This window comes from Peromyscus maniculatus, chromosome 1 (assembly GCF_049852395.1).
Source record: "Peromyscus maniculatus bairdii isolate BWxNUB_F1_BW_parent chromosome 1, HU_Pman_BW_mat_3.1, whole genome shotgun sequence".
In the NCBI taxonomy this organism is placed as follows: Eukaryota; Metazoa; Chordata; class Mammalia; order Rodentia; family Cricetidae; genus Peromyscus; species Peromyscus maniculatus.
Window position 1 is genome coordinate 114,776,903 of NC_134852.1, and position 22,574 is coordinate 114,799,476.

General features: G+C 37.3%; 1 pseudogene; it reads right to left on the bottom strand.

The window, feature by feature from the left end:
• Positions 1-12,969: 12,969 nt before the first annotated feature.
• LOC102926910 (olfactory receptor 51B6-like) lies at positions 12,970-13,919 on the bottom strand (annotated as a pseudogene).
• Positions 13,920-22,574: the final 8,655 nt, after the last annotated feature.

The window sequence follows — 22,574 nt, forward strand, 5'->3', positions numbered from 1 at the left end:
GATAAAACGCAGTGGGCTGTATGTGTAGCAGAAAATACCAAGAGTAATACTCTATAAACAGAAAAGGGCATTGTAAATTCTTCCTTGATCCAGAGTCACTTGAAAATAATTTCCCAGGACTGACTAAACCAAACCTCTGAAAATGCTAAGGTAGATGCCTTCATGCTTTAAGATTCAGCCTTTCAATCTGAAAGGAAATGCATTTATTCATTACTTTTTGAGTTTCAAAACTTACTTCAATTTTACTCATTTTCCTTCTGCAGTAGTGGATCAGTAATAAACTTTTATATCTTGGTTATTGCTGGTGATTTTCTTCCCAAGAAACTAAATAAAATGCAGAAAATGATGTGAAAATGCTCACAAATAGATCTTACTTACATGTGTGAGGACATTCTATCATTTTAAATTTATAATTTTATCCTAGTGTAACTAAATATTTAGACATTCCAATAGGACCTGATGAGAACAAAGAATATAAAATTCTGGACATAAATCCTTTATCACTCTTCAAAAATAAAGTCAAGCAAATTTCATCATATTGCCAACAGGAAAACCATATATTTCCATTTCAAAATTGTATGACCCTTCAGAGTATAAAAAAAAAAATATACCATGAGCATAACAAGTTGATGGAAAAGGGCTTAAAAACACAAATGAGAAAAATAAAAGCTGGCTGGTCCTTTCAAAATTGCTTTTCCTGGAATGATTACTGATTTTCTACCATTAGGTCATAGACAACCTTCCTTGTGTAAGGCAGATAGATCTTCCACACGCTGTCATGTGAAACTGTCAAATGTGGGAAATTTAATGGATGTTTGTAAACTAACAATGGCCTCGTATTATATCTATTTAAGAAGATTAAGTTCTTAAAAAGATAGTTTGAGCTGGACAGTGATCTCTGTGAGTTCAAGGCCAGCCTGGTCTACAGAGTGAGTTCCAGGACATCCAGAGCTACACAGAGAAACCCTGTCTCAACCAAAAAAAATGGCTTGGTGAATATAAGCACAAAAAATGAAGACATAGAAAGATGCATAGTCAAATATTCAAAATTGTTGCTTGTAAGGCCATGATTTAGCAATAAGCCCAGTCAGCCTGTAGAGCCACAAATGTGTAGATGAGCCCTTCTTCTAATTCAAGTGCCCACCCTGCCTAGTGACTAGAAGACTGAAAGACTCATCAATTCAGGGTTCCATCTCAGCAGCAAGCACAAAATCCTAGGCTTCTCCTCACACAGTGTTCTTTAGCTTATAACAGTCATCCCGAATTATTCTTCTTGGAATTAGTTTCAACCTAGATCTAAAACTGTGGAGTATTACCTGCACTCTTCATAACAGAGTTTTATTCACATAATGCTCTGGAAAGTCTTCCTTGCATAAACGTTTGAAGAGGACTTATGGGGAGACAAGCTGTGTTATTGTACTTATCTGCAAAAACTTCCATTCTGGGGTGATGCAAATGTGTTTCTAAAATGTTCTTACTAAAGAAGTAAGACTGTTTCCAGTTTGGGGAATAAATCATGGCTTAAATTTAAATAATAATTTAGAGCCAAAATTACCACTGAAGCTTAAAGCCCGGGGGATAAGAAATTAAAACAAAAAATATAAATGTGAAACTTTCAATTACAGATGGGTTTTCTATATTTACCAAACATTTGCTATTTATGAGTCCCTCCAATGACTTGCCTTGGGAAAGGCATTAAGCGAAGATCCATACTTGATCTGATTCTGGAAGAATTAAACTCATAAAAGGCTGATTGGAGCTTAGAGGATATCATGCTAAGCAGGAAGTTGTGACTGTAAGATCACCTAGAATTTAGAATAGAAGATTTTCTAAAGAGTATAAATATAATTCTTTCTGTTAATTAAAATCTAATCATTTGATTCTGGTAAGTTCACTTTCATGAAGATAGCATGGCTGCCTTATACCTAGAAAAAGAGGAAAATTGACTTCTTCTAAGAAAAGCTTCTTGGCAGAGCTCAAAAAGCACAGACATGCAGCTCACACTAGGAGAGTGATCTGCTTATCCCATCCCATTGGCCCATGAACATTATATATCTCCCTCCCAGGCTTACTGTGAATGGAATCCCCTGCAGTATAATTTTCAGCACATAGACAGTTGTCAGGACTACTATGACTTCTAACATCTATTGACACAATTTTCTTCATTTTAAACTCAAAACATACTGGATTGCTTCATAGAGCTTGAGTAGTGACATTGTTTCTAAATCTCTGGGCACAGTCCATAGCCTGGAACTCTTGTGTTGAGAGCAGCTAAATCATGTGGAACATTGTAGCACTTTGATGCAGCTTTCCTTTAATGTACTGCCTATTTTATTTTAATGTGTCATGATAACACACATAAAGATACTCAAAGCTGGATTAATTTTAATTCTTACATTTTATCAATCATAGACAACTTTTTGATTCTGCTAGTGGTCATAACTTAGTGTCTGGTGTCAGTATTTTTCATTAGGAATTACATGCTAAGGCATGCACAAAAATCCACTAAAGGCACAGTAAATACTTACAAATCAGAACCTGTATCGTCTTCTTCGGTTTCAGAAAAATTAAGTGATTTTTTTTCCATCCTACATCTGAATTACCTATTGTTCCACAGGTAATGATTTATTCAAAGATATTTCCAATCTCCATTCACTTCAATTTCCTCCACGGACTGGCTCTTGTCCAAATTATTTCTACAATGATTTACACAGCTAGAAATAATCCTGCAACAAAAATTGTCAATATTCTTCCTGAGCAATAAAACATTCCATAATATTTGTTTCCTTGCTACCAAATCAAAATAATCAAATTCCCATTTGCTTCATCTAGATATGCAATGCTAGTGGAATCTGTATGGATCTGCCTTTCCCATTTGATTTTATTTCCTTATCTTTAATGTTGTCTTATGTTCTGTGAGACCAGGGAATAATTATTTCCTCCACAGGAGAACATATGATTGAGTTAGTGTCTAGGGCTGATAATGTATTATCCCAATGCTCAGGAGGCCCCTCAGATTCAGAAGTAGGTGCCCTCCTTGGGGGATGTAACAGTAAAGTGAAACGAGAATTGGGACAGCCTGAAACACACAGCAATGCAAATGTTCCTCAATATTGCTTTGTTAACCCTGCGCACTCCAAGCTCTGGTGTAATTTGTGAATTTGTCCTTTCCAGAGCAAATCTTTGGTGTCTGTACAGTCAAATCTTAAAACTTAAAGGTCAAACAAATATATCATTTGGGGAACTCTGTTATATCACTAAGAATAGGTCAAGGTAATTATGTAAACTTTACTTTTACTATATATCTTATGCTGTCTAGGAATTTCATATATAGGGTGTTCTAAGAAGATTCAGACCCCTGTTCCTTTAAATCTTCCTCTATACTCAACCACTTTCCCCTACCAACTCCATGTGCTTTGTTTTAATACTTGAGGAGTCCATTTAGTGCTCTCTGCATGTGCATTAATGTAATCTTTTAGAACATGGCTTTTTTCAGATCACATCTCTGAAGGAAACTCACTCTTCCTCAGAGTTGGTACTGCTTGGGCCTCTCTCATCCACACTGGAATACTAGGTGGGTAGGTCTTACACACACAGTCCCAGCCACTATGAGTTCATATATCCGGTGGTCTTTTTATGCCCAACAAAAAAGATTTTGCTGATGGTGATGGTGCCTACTACCTTACAGTTTTTCCTCCCTCTCTTCCATGATGATGCCTTGGCCTTTGAAAATGAATGTAATATAGATACTCCAACTAAAGCTAAGCAGTGCACAGTCTCTTATTCACTACATCTTGAATAGTCACTGGGTTTTTTAGTAATTGCCATGTACTGCAAATTGAAGCTTCTCTAGTGAGGGTTGAGTGATACACTGATATTTAGTTAAAAAGACAAGAAAGAAGACAGCATTTTTACTATATCCACTTAGCATAATTATAATATTATATTCTCTCTTATGAGCTATACATCCATGGGGCTGTTGGCACAGTTAATGGTGCCAGGCACAAATTCTATATTAAATTCAATCCAAAGGTGGTTGGCTACTGCCATAACATTTGTGCTATTATTGCACAATTGAGCATATCTTGCCAGGCAGGTCTTATTATAGTCTTCAGGGTTCATATCCTCATAAGACTTTTGTTTATTTTTACCCCATAGTATCATAAAGAGAAACTTCTGGCTCTAAAAAAGCTATTCAGCGGGGGGAAATGCCTCCAGGTAGAACTAGTTTGATTTCTCTGTGTCCTATGTCTATGGCTCATATACTTGATGTCTTCATGGAAGGATCTCACTGTCAAGGTTTGGAGGGTAACCAAGAGCAATGGCAATAGCCTGTAGTATTTGAGGAGGTCCATGGGACCCCTTTGACCAACAACTCAAACATAGGTATCACATACCTGGAAATAGGCTTTTATTTGATAGAATATTGTATTACTATTATCACTATTGTATCACTATTATCAGGTAGTTTCTAAAACTCCACCCAACCCTCACAGTTTTACAGTTTCAGATCTTACATTTATGGCTATAATGCATTTGAATTGCTTCTTGTGTGTGATGTATGATATGGGTCCTATTTGAAAATCTAGATACCTGAAGAAAATCAGCATTTGATTTGGAAAACTATATCTGTCCACTTACAGGAATTCATGCTTGGACAGTTTTTTAGAGATTGTATTGATGGCAGACTATTTTCTTAGAATAATCATTATGTTTCCAAAACTTGGAGGTTTCAAGATGTTCTCAGTCTCTTTCTATCCTTAATATCTTCTTGAAAGTGAATTACTCAGGCATTTACTTTAAACAAAATTAACTTTCTCACAACTCCTTTCCTTCTTTCTAACCTCATGCCACCAATTTCTGCCTCTCTTACACTCTTCACTCTTATTTCTGCTACTCTGATCTCCTTAGACTGTATATTAGTTGGAATGCATAACAAACAGCCTGGTCTATTCTGATGGGCAGTCTCCAGTAGAATTAATCATCACAATTTCTCATTATAAGCTTCAATGAATATAATTTCTACCTTTCCAAAGCCATGTGTAGATTATCTGAGCTACAGATCAAATAAATTCTTATCTTCATGCCAATTATCTTTATTCTCAGAATCCTGTCTTCAACATATGACAGAGTTTTAAATGACCTGTAGATAAAAGTGGGAACCAGCTTTCCCCTTTCTAATTCACTTTGGCAGCAGATCCATGAGTCCCTGTCTTTGTGATATTGAGATCCTCAGAATCTGAAGTGCTTTCTCCTCTATCTTCGACTGTTTTGATTTCTAGATTTGTCCCCACCCCAATCTTAGACTGTTCTAATTGGGCATCTTTTCTTTATGTTAATTTGCACTTCTGATCAGTACAGTACTTTCCATTGATGTCTTTATTTAATATATTGATGAGTAAGTGATCAATATAATTAAACACAGATAAAGAGGAAAACAGATCGTAAATCTGGAAATATGGATTTAAAAAAGGAAGAGATATGCTCTCACATAGTCTTGAGATTTGAGGGAGATAATTTCTTCTATTTCTCTTTTTTAATTTCTTCTATTTCTTTGGAGTTTCAACTTTATTTTTCCTAAAATATGTCCCTTAGTGGGGAATGGAAAAATAGAATTAGATTTTTGCTTCATCTAAGCATCTTTAAAAGGAAAATATTCACAGACTAAGTTCTAAGGATTTTAGTTCTGGAGACATGAGTTATGTCATATATCCCATGACATCTTAAATGACATGTTACTAACTTTCCCTATATACCCTCCAATATATCAATGCCTGCTCTTCAGTCTGCTGTCCAAATCCCTTTTACCTGTACTAAGCTTACAGTCTAAGTTCCACTAAGAGACACTTACTGACCTGGTCATTCATCTTTTGCTCATAGGTGCCACTGATATGACTATGGAATGTATTGAGGTAAACACTGTTTCATCAGGTCATACACAAAATTAAACAACAAAGAATTCTTCTTTCAAGAGTTTCTCCCTAAGGTCCAATTCTGCTTCTTCTAGCCTCTTTCTCTACTGCCTTGAGGATTTGGTACTTTGAAATAATAGTTGCCAAGTTTTTCTCCTACATGTTGGTTTAAAGACTATCTTTACCAACAGGAAAATATTTAATTTTCAATGTCATGTAGAGTTAGGAAAGACAACAAAGGGTAGATGACTTTTTAGGTCCAGACTTTTAGAGAATTTCTAGGACCTTGGAGCCCCTTATCTCCAGTCAAGCAGAGGTGAACACAGGGTCATAGAAAATTTCATTTTAAAAGTTTCATTATACTGGGCCCCTTGACTCTACCTACTCCTGAGAGGTTCTTCAGAGGCCATGATGGACCCAGAACCTGTTTTGTCACACAAGACAAGGCTTCACAAGGAATATCTGAAACCATGTCATATTTTTTGTCTTGGACATTTTCTCATTCTGTTGTTTTTATTTTGTTGTATTTACCAATAAAGAATCTGGAGTCAGATAGTGGTAGGAAAATCTGCTAGATCAGGGAAGCTGATAAGCAACCAGTTGACCTTTTTGTGCTAGAGACCCAGCAAGCAAGTCTCTCTACTTGTCCCAAGCCAAAAAGACACACAAATCTCTGAGTTTCTTCTTACCCCTTCCTGCACATCTCTCTATCCAACCTCCTGGGTCCTCTGTGCTCTCTATGGTTAGTTTTTATCAGTCTGTGGATCTGTCCCCTAAACCAAGGTTAATTTTATTAATACAGTTTCAGAATTTCACAGTGCATGCAAATATCCCTCAACACCATTCTGTCTCTTCAGTATAAGGAACGACAAAAGGAAATAGAGGCATTTTGGCTGTTGTCAGTCATATGTATTTTTAGACATATCAATTTATAGACATTACATAAATGCCATTACCCTGCCCGGGAGTGTGATGTGCCTATTCAGGCAACACAAATTGGATTTGGTAGGTTTAAAAGAATGGTATATGCATATGTGTGTTCAAAAAAAATTAATGAAAAAAGAGGCCATGAATTGGAATTTGGAAAAGAGGAAGGAGAGGAATATAGAAGGGTTTGGAGGGAGGAAAGGTAATGGGAAAATTATGTAATCATATTATAATTTAAAAAAATTAAAGAAATAATTTTTAAGTAAAATAAATGAAAAAGAGAACAAAAAGTTGGACTAGTAGGAAATAGCGAGTATGTCTGGTTAGACTTTGGTGGTCAAAACACCAAAATATATCATATGAAATTCTCAAAGCATCAATAAAAATATTTAAAAATACTATTCTTTTAATATTCTTAATAGAAACAGTCTTCAATGTCATTGTATATAAAAAAATAAAAGTACAGATTTTTTCATTTGATGTGGGATAGATAGATCCACTGAATTTATTATAAGAAAATAAATATCTTTTTTTAAAGTTTTGGTTTTTATTTTAATTTTTGAAATATTTTCATAATTTTGTATTAGAATTGTATCAATTACATCTCCCTTTTCTTCCCCAAAAGCTCCTGTATATCCCTCACTCTCTTTCAAATTGAAGGGCTCTTTTTCTTTAATGTTGTTATATGTGTATACATATATTCCTAAATATATGAATGTAACCTCCTCAGTCCATATAATGTTACTTATATGCATGTTTTCAGAGCTGAGCATTTGGTATTGGATAAACAATCAGTATATACATCTCTGGGGATGACCATTTCTCCATCTTTCAGCATTCCTTAGTTGCCTGAAGGTTTGAGGGCTCATGATCTCCCCCACCTCTCCACATTAGCATCTCTTTTTGAGTCATCCATGTTCAGGTATGTTTAGGCAGCCATATTGGTGAGATGTCATGGGTGCAGCTTTTGACACTTTTAGAAAACTCAGTGAATGTCACAACAAATTTTCTGTTCCTCTGGCTCTTATAATCTCTCCCCCCTCTTTTCCGCTGGGATCCCTGAGACTTAGGAGTAAGTCATGTTGCAGATTTATCAGTTAGGACTCTGCTCCACAACTCTGAATTTTGATCTTGTATAGTTTTCTCTTATGGTCTCCTACTGTTGTTGTAAAGAGACGTTTCCTTGATGAGGAATGAAAACTACACATATCTGTGGGTATAAAAGTATATATTTAGAATGTAGTTAGGGGTTATGCTGGTTTAGAAAGGTCATGGTTGGAAGTTCTCCTCCATGATCCATGGCTTTACTAGTCCTGGTTAGTTGGCTAAGTTTCCAATACCTGAAATAGTTTCCTGCCTGTTGAATGGGTCTTAAGTCCAAGTAGAGAGCTGTTATTTTCCATCAAGGTATTCACGTCACTGCCGCATCCTTAGAGTTACAGTGCTGTGCTGGTCATTGCTATGGCTCATGAGCACATTAGAAGCACCACAGTGGCTACTTCCAGCCTTTGGAAATTTACCCAGTACCTTCCAGTATGATTAAAGTTTTCCCTGAGGGAAGAGGATTTTTTGGGGGGATAGCTTTCCATGTATCCCAGGTGTACCTCAAACTTGCTATGTAGATGAGGATGATCTTGAACTCCTGATCCTCCTGCTTTCACATCTCAAGTGGTGGGAATGCAGATGTGCAGTACCATATCAAGTTTTATAAGATGATGAGGATTGAACCGAGGGCATATACATGCTGGGAAAGCACTCGCCTTACTGAGGTTTATCTTAGCCAGGATAATTTTTATGTTATTGATGATGCTACAATTTAGATTGTCCATACCTTAGAAAACATTTAAAATAAAATAAAAGAGACAAAGTCAGAATAATCAAGAATGGACACAGATATTCAGGCCTCTTCAAATTTCAACCATCAATTTACTCAAAATGGTACTTTTATTAAGTATAATCTTATCTGGAAAATCTTGTAATATGTTAATTAGAACATGTTAGCTTGCCCTGTATAAAGAATAAACTAGAATAAAAGGAAAAATATAACTTTTACACAAAAATACAAACATATATCCAAGTTATACAAGCAAACATAAAACAAGAAGTAATTCATTAACAGACTGATCAGATATGATATTTGTTTTTATCATTTGGTTGGTTTGTTGGTTGGTCTCTTATTTAGTGTTACTATTTCTGGGATTAAAACACCATAACCAAAGCAACATGGGGAGGAAAGAGTTTATTGGCTTACTCTTCCACATCACTGTTTATCATTGAAAGAAGTTAGGACAGGAGCTTAAACAGGGCAGGAACCTTGAGGCAGGAACTGATGCAGAAGTCATTGAGGGATGGTGCTTATTGGTTTTCTCAGCCTGTCTTCTTATATAACCCGGGATCACAATGTCAGGGATGGCACCACTCACAATGAGCTGGGCACTTCCCCATCAAACACTAAGAAAAGGCCTTACAGCCAGATACTATGGAACATTTTCTCAATTGAAGTACCTCCTTTCAGATAACTCCAGCTTGTGAAAGGATGGCATAAAACTAGTCATCACAGTTACTGTTGTTCAGATTTCTTCTCTAAGTTATTCATAAATTCCAGAAGTTCTGCAAAATTATCACCATTTTGTGACATGGCCAGGGTAACAGAGTCCAGAGATAGGGTGCAGAGATACAAAGAGAATTGAATGACTCAGCACTCAATGTTACAGTATGATGCTAGTACTTTTTCTTAATTCTTTTCTTTCTTTATTAAGAAATTTTTTTATTCATTTTACATACCAACCACAGATAATCCTCTCATCCCTCCTCTTGCTCCCCACAGCCTTCCCCCCAATCCACCACCCAAACCTTCCTCCGAAAAGATAAGGCTTCCCAAGGGGAGTCAACAAAGCCTGGTACATTCAGTTAAGCCATACCAAAGCCCCTCCCCTGCCTTCATCCAGTAACTGATAGAAGCAGATGCAGAGATCCACAGCTAAGCACCAGGCTGAGCTCCAGGAGTCCAATCGAAGAGAGAGAAGAGGAATTCTACAAGCAATGGGTATCAAGATAATGATAGGGAAATGTACAGAGACAACCAAACCAAAATAGTAGGAACTCATGAACTTTAGACCAACAGCTGTAAAGCCTGCATGGGATTGGACTAGGCCCTCTGCATATGGGAGACAGTTGTGTAGCTTGATCTATTTAAAGGGCCCCTGACAATAGGATCAAGATCTATCCCTGGTGCATTAGCTGGCTTTTTGGAGCCCATGATGCCATTACTTTATGTTGCTAATAAGAGTATGCTTGGTAACTTTTTTAAAAAAATCATTTTGAATCACAGTTACAGGTTCCTTTATATGTTTTTAATTGAAATATAATTACAGAACTTCCTTCCTTTCCTGCCTCTAGAACTGCCCAGCTACCTTCCCTCAACCGCATCCCATACCCCTCACTCTCTAGTTGATTGTCTCTCTCTTTGTCTATGTTTGTTGGGCATATGCACATATTCACAGACATACAAATACAAGCTCTAATTTGTATATATTTGAGAATTGTTTTTGTCCTGTTGAGTCCTTTTTTGTTGTTTGTGTCTATATGGTTTCAAGGCTGACCAATCTGCACTGGGCAAACAACAATGGAGTTCAACCCTAAGAGAGGCTAATTCTCCTTCTACCAGAAGTTGTTAATTGCCTGTAGTTTGCTGTCTAGGTATGTTGTAGATGTAATTCTGAATGGTTTTATTAAATAAGAAACACAGAGCCAAATGCAGAGTTAAAAGCCGAGATCAGAGAGCAGTAGCCAAAAGCTGAGACCACCTTCTTACCACCCGATGCCGCTGTGGTCCTTCCCCTGAGAAAGAGACCTACTTCCTGTGTGTCTGTCTTTTTATTGACTTTCTGTTCTGCCTTCTCATTGGTTGTAAACCCAACCACATGACCTCCTCATCACTGCTTGTCTATACAGACTTCCAGGTCTCTATGGTTGGTATTGAGATTATTAAAGACGTGTGTCTCCATGCTGGCTGTATCCTTGAACACACAGAGATCTGCCTGTCATGTGATTGGGATTAAGGGCATGTGCTACCACTGCCAGACTTCTGCTAAATGGCTTGATATTAGCTCTGACCCCCAGGCAACTTTATTTATTAACATATAAATAAAATCACATTTCAGCACAAATAAAATATCACCATAGTATGTGATCCTGCAAAAATTTCTCCTTCCATGTTAATTGTAGACAAATTTCTAAATGGTCTTATTAAATAAAAAACATGGGGCCAAATATAGGGGTGAAAGACTTAAAGAAAAATCAGGGAAATAGGGAAAACCACAGCTAACCTTACCTCGCCAACTTGGCAGCTTCCAAATGTGAGTTAATTCCTGTCTACCCACACCTTTATTGCCTTGCTGTTCTGCCCTCTTATTGGCTCCCTTAGCCCAGCTACCTCACTTCCTCTTCCTACACCACTCTGTCACTTTCTGTCTGTCTGTATAGACCTCCAAGTCTCTATGGTTGGTACTGGGATTAAAGGCATGTGTCACCACACTTGGCTCTGTTCCCTAGTGTGGCCTTGAACACACAGAGATCCTGCCTGCTAAATTACAGGATTAAGGGTGTGTGCTATTGCTGCCTGACTTCTTTGTTTACTTAAAATGGCTTATTTTCTCTGATCTCCAGGGAAACTTTATTTAAAGTTTAAAACATTAAAGCACAAATAAAACATCACCACAGATAATATGTCCATTTATATATCTATTGCTTATATCTTGTTTATACAGCCATTTCTATGGGAGATTTTCACAAAAACTTCTGGTATTCTTGTATTTCTGGTGTTCTCTAGTCATAAATGTGCAAGCTGTGATGTAGATTTATCCACTGGGGCTGAGCTCTCTACAAACTCTTGATATCTTCATTGTGTCCAGTTGTGGTTTTCTATGATGGTCTTCATTTGCTGTAAAGTACGAGCTTCTTTGATGATGGGTGGTAACTACACTTATATCAGAGGATTTCAAGCTAGCAATCCCAGAGGAGAGAATACATGTTGTTTATCGTTCTGGGTCTGTGTTAGCTCACTAACTATAATCTTTCCAAGGTCCATTCATTTACCTTCAATTTCCATGATTTTATTTTATTTACAGCTGAATAGTATTCACCACTATGTGTATGTACCACATTTTCACTATGATTTCATCTATTGTAGAATATTTAGGGTTTTTTTTTTCATTACCGGGATATTGTGACTAGGGTAGGTACGAATAAAACTGAGCAAGCATTTGTCCTTCAAGATGCCATAGAATCACAACCACCCTTTGCTTATGCTTAAAGAGAGATCAAAATCAACTTTAAAAGGAATTTGGAGTCAGAAAAGAACATTTATCTTTCAGTTACAAGCATTGATTCTACCCTCTCCCTTCCTCTCCATCCTAGAAAACGACCAGCCATATCAAGGCTGAAACTCTATGTACTAAGATCTTTTATCTAGTATTTTATGTGCTGTTCTCCACAAAAGACTTTTTATACCTCTTTACTAAGTAAAAATGCCCCACTTTAACTCAGCAGTGTCTGGAACTAAACTTAAAGAGATAATGGTTATCTGTATTAGAACTATATTTCTGTCTTAAATTTCTGTTGTTGGTTTTATTATTTTATAAATGTTTGTTTATCAAAATATTAACTAATCAGACTTTCATGCACATCCTTTTCCAAGAGTAACCACTGTGAATTGAGAACTATGTATAGCTCATTTCATTCAGTGCAAGTTTCTAGAAACAGCAACCAGTTCCATTTGAACAAAAATACCAAAAAAACCTTAGCCCTAGATACATGAAGGCCAATATGAGAAGCTCATACTGAAGATTATGATTTTGATCAAATATTTGTATACTGTAGTTTCAAAGACTATATATGAATGTACATGTCAGGTACCGTAAGCTGGCCAAACCAAATGGGTTACCATAGTACAACACTTAAGACCAAAGTAAGATCTTTACATAGTGCTTAGTATTGTGAATATATTATGTCACATCAAATCAGTAATAAACAACAATCAAGTAGGTTTCTATTAAATATTTTTCTTTGTTTCTTCTGCATGAAGCTTTGCCAGCTTGTTCAAATTTCAGTAGTTGTTCTCAGAAAATAATCAGAATCGTGTTCTAGAATAAGGCAGGGAGAATAAGCGAAACAAACCACTCTGAATCTGTTTGGTCTTAATGCTGAAGATGACAGGATTCATAAAAGGGGGGAAAAGAAAGCAGACATAGCTCATTGTGATGTGGACCACATGAAGAATATTCTTTCCAAACCTGTGAATAAATGTCAGGCCAACCACAGTCACATAGAAGACCAGGATGCAACAGATATGGGAGACACATGTGTTGAGGGCCTTAGCCCGCTCATCTGTAGAGGCAATGCCCATGACAGTCTTGAGAATCAAAATGTAGGAGAAACAAATAGTCAGAAAATCCAAAAGTCCCATACCAAATACCACCACAACTGGATAGAGACGATTGAATGTGATGTCGGCACAGGCTAGCTTGATGACATCTTGGTGTAGACAGAAAGCATGAGAGAGTACATGGGATCGACAATAGGGAAACCAATGCAGGCGAATGATTATTGGCATGATTGATAGACCAGCCGTTGTCAATACACCTATGCCAATCTGTATTACCCTAGTATCTGTAAGGATGGTGGTATATCTTAGTGGGTTGCGAATGGCAACAAAACGGTCATAAGCCATGGCAAGCAAGACCCCTGACTCCACAATAGAGTGTGGATAAAGTACGCCTGAGAGAAGCAGGCTCCATGACCAATCTCCCTGTGATTAAACCACAGTACACCCAGCACTGTGGGCATTGTGGTCAATGTTACTCCAAGGTCTGTGGCTGCCAGCATACATAAGAAATAGTACATGGGCTCATGGAGGTTGTGGTCATCCTTAATGAGAAAAAGAAGGGTGCTGTTGCCAAGCAATATGGAGATATAGGCCACCAGCATTGGGAGAGAGATCAGGTGATGGGCTTTCTCCAGACCTGGGAAGCCAGTGAGCAGGAATGGGCAGGTGGAGACATTGAGCCAAATTGCAGGCATTGCAGAGGAAAATTTCCACATTATTTGATAAAAATTAGTTCTTTGGGGTTTTCTCTTTGAAGATGTTACCAGCTATGTGGATGTTCAAGATCCTGCTTTCCAACAACAAAGGTAATTCAATCATTCCTGGGAGCCTTCTATGTATGAGAAAACAGTATGTAAAGAACAGCTCTGTACACTATTCAGAGTTCACTATAAGACTGCTGGAGTGTACGCTAAAGATAAGCTATATATAAAGAGTACATCTTATATGAAGTCTTTTTTAATCCTATACTCCAAACAAAATGAAGGAAGCAATCACTATAATTGAGTAGTGTTCTGACAAGGTTGGTGCTTACACAATATTTTTCATGATATTCTTCATCTTGCCTGTGGGTATTGAGAATCGATCTAAAGATTTCCCAGAACAATTGAGACCTAGAAAGTCAGAAAGCACTTAATCATTGTTTGAAAATCAACTATGGATATCTGAGCCCAAAATAGTATAAGCATATAAACAAATACCAAAAAAAAAAGTTAAATATAGGGATTGAAGTATTTGTTGTATCTATAAGGATTATCCAATTGATAATATTATAGAGATTGGAAGAGACTTTAAAATGACATAAAACTGACCTTTATGTATGTGTCTCCAAAACTAATAAACCTTTCTTTTTTAGCAGTGTAATGCTCTAGCTCCTGGTAAACTCTCAAAAATTCAGAATTTCATTATATATTTAATAATATATATTTCATTATATATATTCATGTTTCATAATTTCATAATACATATGCAATAAAAAGAGACTATGATAATTGCTTGAAGGCACTATTTGGTAATGCCAGATATATGACTGTGACATATCACCTATCTAGAGAAACAAAAATAAAAATTGATTAGATACACTCACATGGATTTTTTTTATCATTTGAAATCCATACATGCATACTGATAATGATTTAAAGGCTCTGGAGTCAGATGTGATTTAATTATACCAAAAAAGGTTTGGGACTCAGACTTCTAAGGTAACATTGGATACAAGCAGTCATCTTCTAGCATCATCCAGAGAAAATATGGCCATATTCTTTCACGTTTGGTGTGGACTATTCATCTCACATGCTGTATAAGCTATATTTTAGTGTACTTTTAAACATTACTCACATGACCCACTTTCATATTGAAAATGTGTCTCCAAGATCACGGGGCTTCACTCTTCAAGATCTGGTTGCCATTACAGCACTGTTGTTTTCTAACAGTACTGAGCCCTAGGGAGCCTCTTAAGATTTGCAGCTGTCATTTATAAAAAGGCGCTAATGATTTCTGTCTTCATCTTGCTTTTAACACTAAGTATAAGAATAAATTACGAGAGAATGCCCTCCTCACTTTGAAGCTTTCATTATTACAAAAATTGCAGTTGACACACATCTGTATTATTCACTCTGAGATTTGTCAAGTGATCATATTTTCTTATGAAACCTATAGGGAAAAAAAGATAATACAGGGAGGTTTTTCTTTAAGCAAACATACTACACTGTACTTAGTTGAGCAGCAGATGTTATTCAGGGCAAGGAGAGATAAAGTTGAGGAGTGGTGAGTGAGAAATTCTGACATTTCTGAAGATGACACTGATCCCGGGACTGGGAGAAGCAGGGGAAAGCAACCTTTTTCAACATGTGAGAAAAGTAGAGACAGATAATTTTAGAGAAGAAAATCACAGGCTTAGAAAAATGGAAGTCAGAAAAATTAAAAGTTTATACAGGAAGGCAAAAGGAAAGAGAAACACAATTCATCTCATTGACTTTCTGGCTTGTTGTCACACTCTGCTTTGCATTTACCTTTAGTATTGTTTTTGGTATTGGTATTATTATTATTATTATTAACATTACTAATAGTAATAATAATAATTGAGAATTTAATATATGTACCTAATGAAATATACATTCCTCATTATCCTCAGTAACTTTCCCTATGCCCTGACCAAAAACTCCCTGCCCTAACTTGATGTCTTCTTCTTTATATATACATTGGCATAAGTTACTCCTAAAGAAGCTAGGCTGCAGAGGTGTAGGAGGGGCTTTAGGACCCATGATCATCACCCATAGGTTCTTGGCCGACAATACTGTTGTTTTTCTCTTATTGAAGAGTCAGATGTCTGTTTCCCCTTTTGCCCTGCCCTGGTGCCTGTAAGACCTCAAAGAGAAAATTCATTACAGAGCCTCACTAACCTGAGATCTTGACCTTGTCTGTTCTTCAATGACATTGTCAGGAGCTTTAGATATTCAGCTTTGAGAAGACTTTGGTCATAACACATTTTTTTCAGACATTCACAAAAGCCTGGCTAGTAAGAGCATTTATCTCCAAAGCGTCTCCTCAGGGATCAGTTGTAATTTAGGTTGCTCATTGCCCCTCCTTCTTTGTTGCTTTTCCCTTTCTTCCTCTGTCTGTCTCCTTCCATGCTCCCTCCCTTTTGTGTACTCTGAACCTTGGGATTATGGTATCTTTATCATCAGTCTCCATGTCTTTTGTTTATATTCTAGCTTTCACTTGAGCCTGTTGACAAGATGGTAATTTAACTCTATTAACATATGGAAACCTAAACACACTGGTTAGGAATCTAGACTGCAACCAAGTTTTGGGAAATATATATTTCTACTGTCTTTAAGAAATCTCAGTCCTCCACCTAAAAGGGGATATATGTGTAAACTAGATAGAGAACAAGGGAATGGTTGAAGTAAGAGTCCCCAGGTAATAATACCCTATCCAGATATTTGTGTTATTGTTAATCAACCAAGCTTACACTTTCACTGATGGCTATTCAATCATTGTAATGTTTTCCTGTTACAAGTTGAGTTCTTCAAAAACAAATGCTAATGGCATGGTTTGCAACAAAAAGCTTATTATAGGAAAAATATATAGTAAAATGAAAATGTGTGGAATTGATAAGAAGAAATATTACAGAGGCATAGGTTGAATGGCCAGGCCTTTAAAACTCCTCCTCAATTAGTCAGCAGATGAGATCTTCTGGCATCAGGAGTGCATAATATTGAGAGCACAATGGCTCTCTGAAGCTTAGTAGCATCCAGTATGGATGAAGAGGTAGAGACTGGATGATGCTGATCCCTGATAAGAGAGCCCACAGAGGGGTGTGTGTGTGTGTGTGTGTGTGTGTGTGTGTGTGTGTGTGTGTGTGTGTGTGTGTGTATAAATCTGTTAAGGGTGTGATGGGGAAACAGACTCACTAATACAAAGCAAGGTAGACATGCTGCTTATCTGCTGCTGATCCAGCCTCTGTTCTCCTCAAGGCAGAAGGGGACCAATTGCAAGCTGCTTTCCACAGCCTGTCTGGGTCTCCTCACCCTAAGAGAGATCGAGATCCCCTCTATCTCCCCTTTTAAGCGGTCACCTACTCAGACAAGAAGCCATGCCCCAATGCTTGCACCCCAAAGCTATTGGCAGAATGAATTCCCACAACAGATTCCACTGCCAAGACTGTGCAAGAAGTCTTTCCTTGAAAAGAAATCTGGACAGTATATTCTGATATCATCAGTAGCATCCTGTTGATATCCTACATATCTGAGAATTGTGTATCATATCAGAATCCCAACATTTAAGGGGTAGAGCAGGAGGATCGCAAGTTTAGGACTAATTTGGAATATGCAACAAGTGCTTGGCTATCCAGCAATGAGCTACATAGAGGGATTAGAGAGATGGCTCAGCAGTTAAGAATGCCTACTGTTCTTCCATAATCCTCAGTTTCAGCTCCCAGCATCCATGTAGTATTTATAAACTGTCTGTAGCTCCAGATCCTAGACAATTTATATTCACATCCGTAACCTAACTTAAGTCCCTGCCTTTCACAAATCAATCAACAATTATAATGTATACAATAATATGTGGATGGTTCACTGGTTCCCTCCAATTGGATGTCACAGGAACATATGCTTGAGTCTGTATTAAACAAGTGATCAACATGTGTTTTAAACTCAAAATCATTAATTGACCTTTCAATTCAAAGACCAATTTAAAAAAATAATACTACAAACAAAAAAAATTCTTCATATTTAAATTTAGAGTCTAGTATTAAAAAAATCACTTCCTACTATGGAATTTATTGTATCATAATATTGTATGAGAAAATAATGGTATATTAAATAATATTTTCAATTAGTAAGAAACATGAAAATATACACTTATATAAATATATAATTTAAAATTGCTATTGCATAGCAGCAACAAATCAATACTTGGAAAATGAAATTGTAGCTTTATTGCAAAATATAATAATTGACAAATAGTTTACCTAAAGCCAAATTACTCAACTTGTATTTTTTAACTTATTTATAACATTGACATTTATGATTAACTCCTCAGGTGTGCTTGAAGTAAAATTTATTACCTGGTTATTCAGAGGTACAATAAATTAATCATTTTTCTTCTTGTTTGGCCAAAACCAGACATGAAGCAACATAAGGGTGAAGGGACTCATTTTGGCTTACAGGTTAAAGGTACAGTCCAGTTCTGGTGCTTGGGTGCAAAAACTTGCTTGGATCTGGGTAGTTTGGGAAACAAAGAAAAGGAACAGCATATTCCACTGTCTTTATAATCTAGAACCTTAACTCATGGGCTGTTGCTGTCACATTCACAGTGAGTCTTCTCATCTCAGGAGAACCTCACTGATGATGATCTAAAGGAAACGCCCAGAAGGGTGCTTCCTAATCGAGTTTATTCTTAATCTAGTCAAGTTGACAGTGAAGAGTCTATGACTTACAAAAATTGGTACAAATAATTTTTGGACTTCAACACACAAATGAAGTTCCATGGGAAAATACTCAAATGATTGAAATGGTGGGATAATTGAAAATGCTTCTAATGGACCAACAAGATGGCTCAGTAGATAAAGGTGCTTTCTATTAAGCATGATAAGCTGAGTTTTCTCACTCAGACCCACAGGATGTAAGGAAAGAACTGATTCTCCAAAGTTGTCCTCTGTCCAATATGCTTATGCTATGGCATATGCGTATGCATGCATTTATACATTTGGTGTTTATCTGTGAGCGTTTGAGGAATAGATAGATAGATAGATAGATAGATAGATAGATAGATAGATAGATAGATAGATAGACAGAGTCTATTAGTGTTCCAGAAATCACAAAGTAAGTCACAACCTGGGTATCTGCTTGTCTCCACTACTCAGCTGTGGAATTTATCACTATTCCATTATTTTTATTTATGTGGGATCAAACTCAGGTTTTCATGCTTGCAAGAATATCACTTTACTGAATGAGCTACCTCTAAGTACCAAACATTTATATCTTAAAGAAAACAAGTACTAAATCTCAAAAAGATACCTGTACTTACATGTTTATAGGACCACCTCACAGTAGTAAAGGTCTAGAAACTACTGTACATTAGCATTTTCATGGATGACGAAAATTATGGTGTACTTCAAATGGAACACTGCTGAATCCTAAAAGATTTGGAAATCCTTGTATTGATGAAAGCATGTATGAAAGGGAGTCTGAAATCCCGAAAGAGAGTTTGTTATGCTAAGTTAGAAAAAAAAATCTGTTCTGTGGTATCAGTTTTATTTGGAAGATGGTAGAATGATTATCACCAGAGACTGATGAATGAGAAACAAGGGAAGATATGGATAATAGATTTTGTTATCTAATATATATATAACATAGTGACTATTTTATAATATGAGATTCTTGGCCAGTCTTTAATATTACACAAAATGTTCTATTGTCTTGTCCTTTGGCAAATACCTGAGAATCTTGTCAAGTATGCAGTCAGATCTGGTCCCTCAGGGTATTGTTACTGCTTTAGGATCCAATAGCCATAATATAATGAAAAGCCCTCACTTTGTGATAAAGGTCAGTTGACCCTACACACTAGTGGAAATTGATGCAAAAATTTGAGTCTTAAGATGTCACTATAGTAGTAATTGATAGCTGCCAAAAGAGAGAGAGTTGGTTTTCTTTATGGTTGTAGCCCCATGGATGGGCACACACCTAAGAGTAATGGTCAGAACCAAAGGGATTATTATATGGGATTTAAGAGATTAAATAAATGAAGACACAAAATTGAATGGATATGGAATTGTGGCGGTGTATTTACTTGAGAAAGAATGGGGGAGATAAATAAATACAACCAAAATACAATATATAAGATTCTCAAAGAATTAATAAAATATTTTTAAAAAATAAAGAAATCACACTTCATATTTGACGCTTTGTCTCTTTAAATGCAGTAGTTTATTAAAATGGAGGAAAACTAGTCTTTGACTTCTGTGATTTTTTTAACTTTAATTTTATTTTATTTTACAATATATTTTAATTCTACATATCAGCTACAGATTCCCTTGTTCTCCCCCCTCCCGCTCCCTTCCCCTTCTCCCCAGCACACTCCCCATTCTCATCTCCTCCAAGGCAAAGACTCCCTTGAGGATTGAGATCAACTTGAATGGAAACACATGAACTATGAACCAATGGCTGAGGGGCCCCCAACTGGATCAGGCCCTCCGTATAGGTGAGAATTCTGTGATTTTGTTCATTCTTCATTTGTAAAATTTTCCCCCTTATTGGAGAAATTATTTTGGCCACTCCACGTAGTTAAAAGGATATTTATTTAATGGCGTAACTCACAAATTAAGTAATGGGTAGGTTGCAGGGTCTGGGGAAGGTGTAACGCAGTCCAGCGGTGTTCTCCGGAGCTCTGCACAGTCAATCTCCACCGGTCAGCGTCCCCGCACTGAGAGAGCACCCAGCGAGAGCGCTCGCCCATCCAGCTCTTGGGTCCCCAGCGCCTCCCCTTGCCCCGCCTCGTAGGCGTGACAGTTGCCAGAGTCTCAATGGAGGTTGGAACTTCCAGAACCAAGCTGGAATGGCTACCCACTACATCTCCCCCTTTTTGTCTAAATAAGAAGGTTCTAAACTAATACAAGACTATATACAAATGAATGGTTATCAAATATTGTCCAGAAATAATGAGAGATAATGACCTAGATAAGATGTAACTACAACCAATGCAAACAATATCAAGCAAGAAACACATACTAAAATCCAGAGAAGTATAGAGCATAGGTAAACAGCATGTTATAAAGATCATTCAAAGGTGTCCTATACTAAAGAACCTGAATCTAATACTTAATATGTTTTATCTAAGATATTATATATACTAAGTTGTAACTATAACTGCTAGTCTTCAATCCCATCAAAGACCTGAGAAGGAACATAATGGTACCTGAGAAATGGTAGATGGATGCAAGCAACTTTCGGGAATCTTGCAAGAGTAGACCAAGACAGCTGGCAGCCTGGACAGTCACCTAATGTTTCTCAGCATTGTTGGTGCATTCAAATTGGCTACAGGCCTAGAGTATCTGACAGACCATTTTCAGAAGCAGGATTTCTAAAAGACCATCTTACCCTGTCTTGGCAGAGTACAGTGGTCGCTTTCCTTGTGTCCCGCTTGTCCAGAAAGGAGAGCATTGCATTTGTACTGTCAGCCATCAAGGCAAGGGCAGTTCTTTGCCCAGTAGGCCATTTTGTGCCAAAAGACAAACTTCCAAATGGAAATGTCTTAGAAGCCCAACATTCTCTCGGGATCAATTGGTGCAGCCAGGAGCAATTGTGTCTCACATCAACAGAATTTTAAGTTATTTAAATGCCATATTCTCCAGGTTTATGAAGTGTTTGAAGATTACCTGCCCATCTGACCTATGTATCTGTAAATCTGGATAACCTAACTAACATAACTATAGAGATGACAGGCATAGGCGACTATAAATCTATAAATCTTATCTATCGAAATAACCTAAGGACTAAGGCTTCACGTAAATAAGGTAAACAGTCTATAAGCAAATGTATGGTGAAGAACGATGACTTCAAAATTGTGACAATACACAAGATATTTATAACAGAGGTAGGAATATATAGTGTGATATGCAATATGACAATAATATTAAATATATATCAATATACCGAATATCCTAAACAGAAGTAGAACATATATAAAGTATGACAGATATAAATTTACATTTGTATCAATATAAAAATGTTTCAAATAAGAGTAGAAATATGCTCTCTTCTCTCCTCTCCTCTTCTCCACACACGTGTCTCTCCCACAGGCCTGTGCACTCTCTATCCCTGTATTTCTAATAAACTCTTATAAGCAGATTCTGTCGTGTTTCGTGACGTTTCCTTGCAGGGTAAGAACACAACGCAGCTAAATAACTAACATTTTGGTGCCGAAACCGAGCGGGCGCTCCCGGACGCTTTCCGCCGGCAGCCCGCAAACCGGGTAATCTGCTCTGTATGCGACAGACCGCTCTCCATTCACCTGAATCGCATCCAAATTGCATCCAACACCGCTTTCTTGGATTGGTGAGTTCCCCCATTTTTCGACCAGCGTAAACGGTTTCCTGAATCTGTGAGAACGACCGTTGATTGTCTGGCACCTCACACGTGTTCTTGAGACCGGGGGAACCCCCGACCACGGTCTTCATTGGCTACGGTCGGCCCCTATCGCAGGCCTAACTTTTCTAGCCGTCTCCCACGTCTGCAGCCTGAGATATTTCTCGAGTTAGGGCCACGACCGTTGGTGCGTCCTGGGAGCCACGTGAGGCCGGCATGTCCATCTCCTTGACGAAGGGGCAAACGCTGTATGGATTCCCG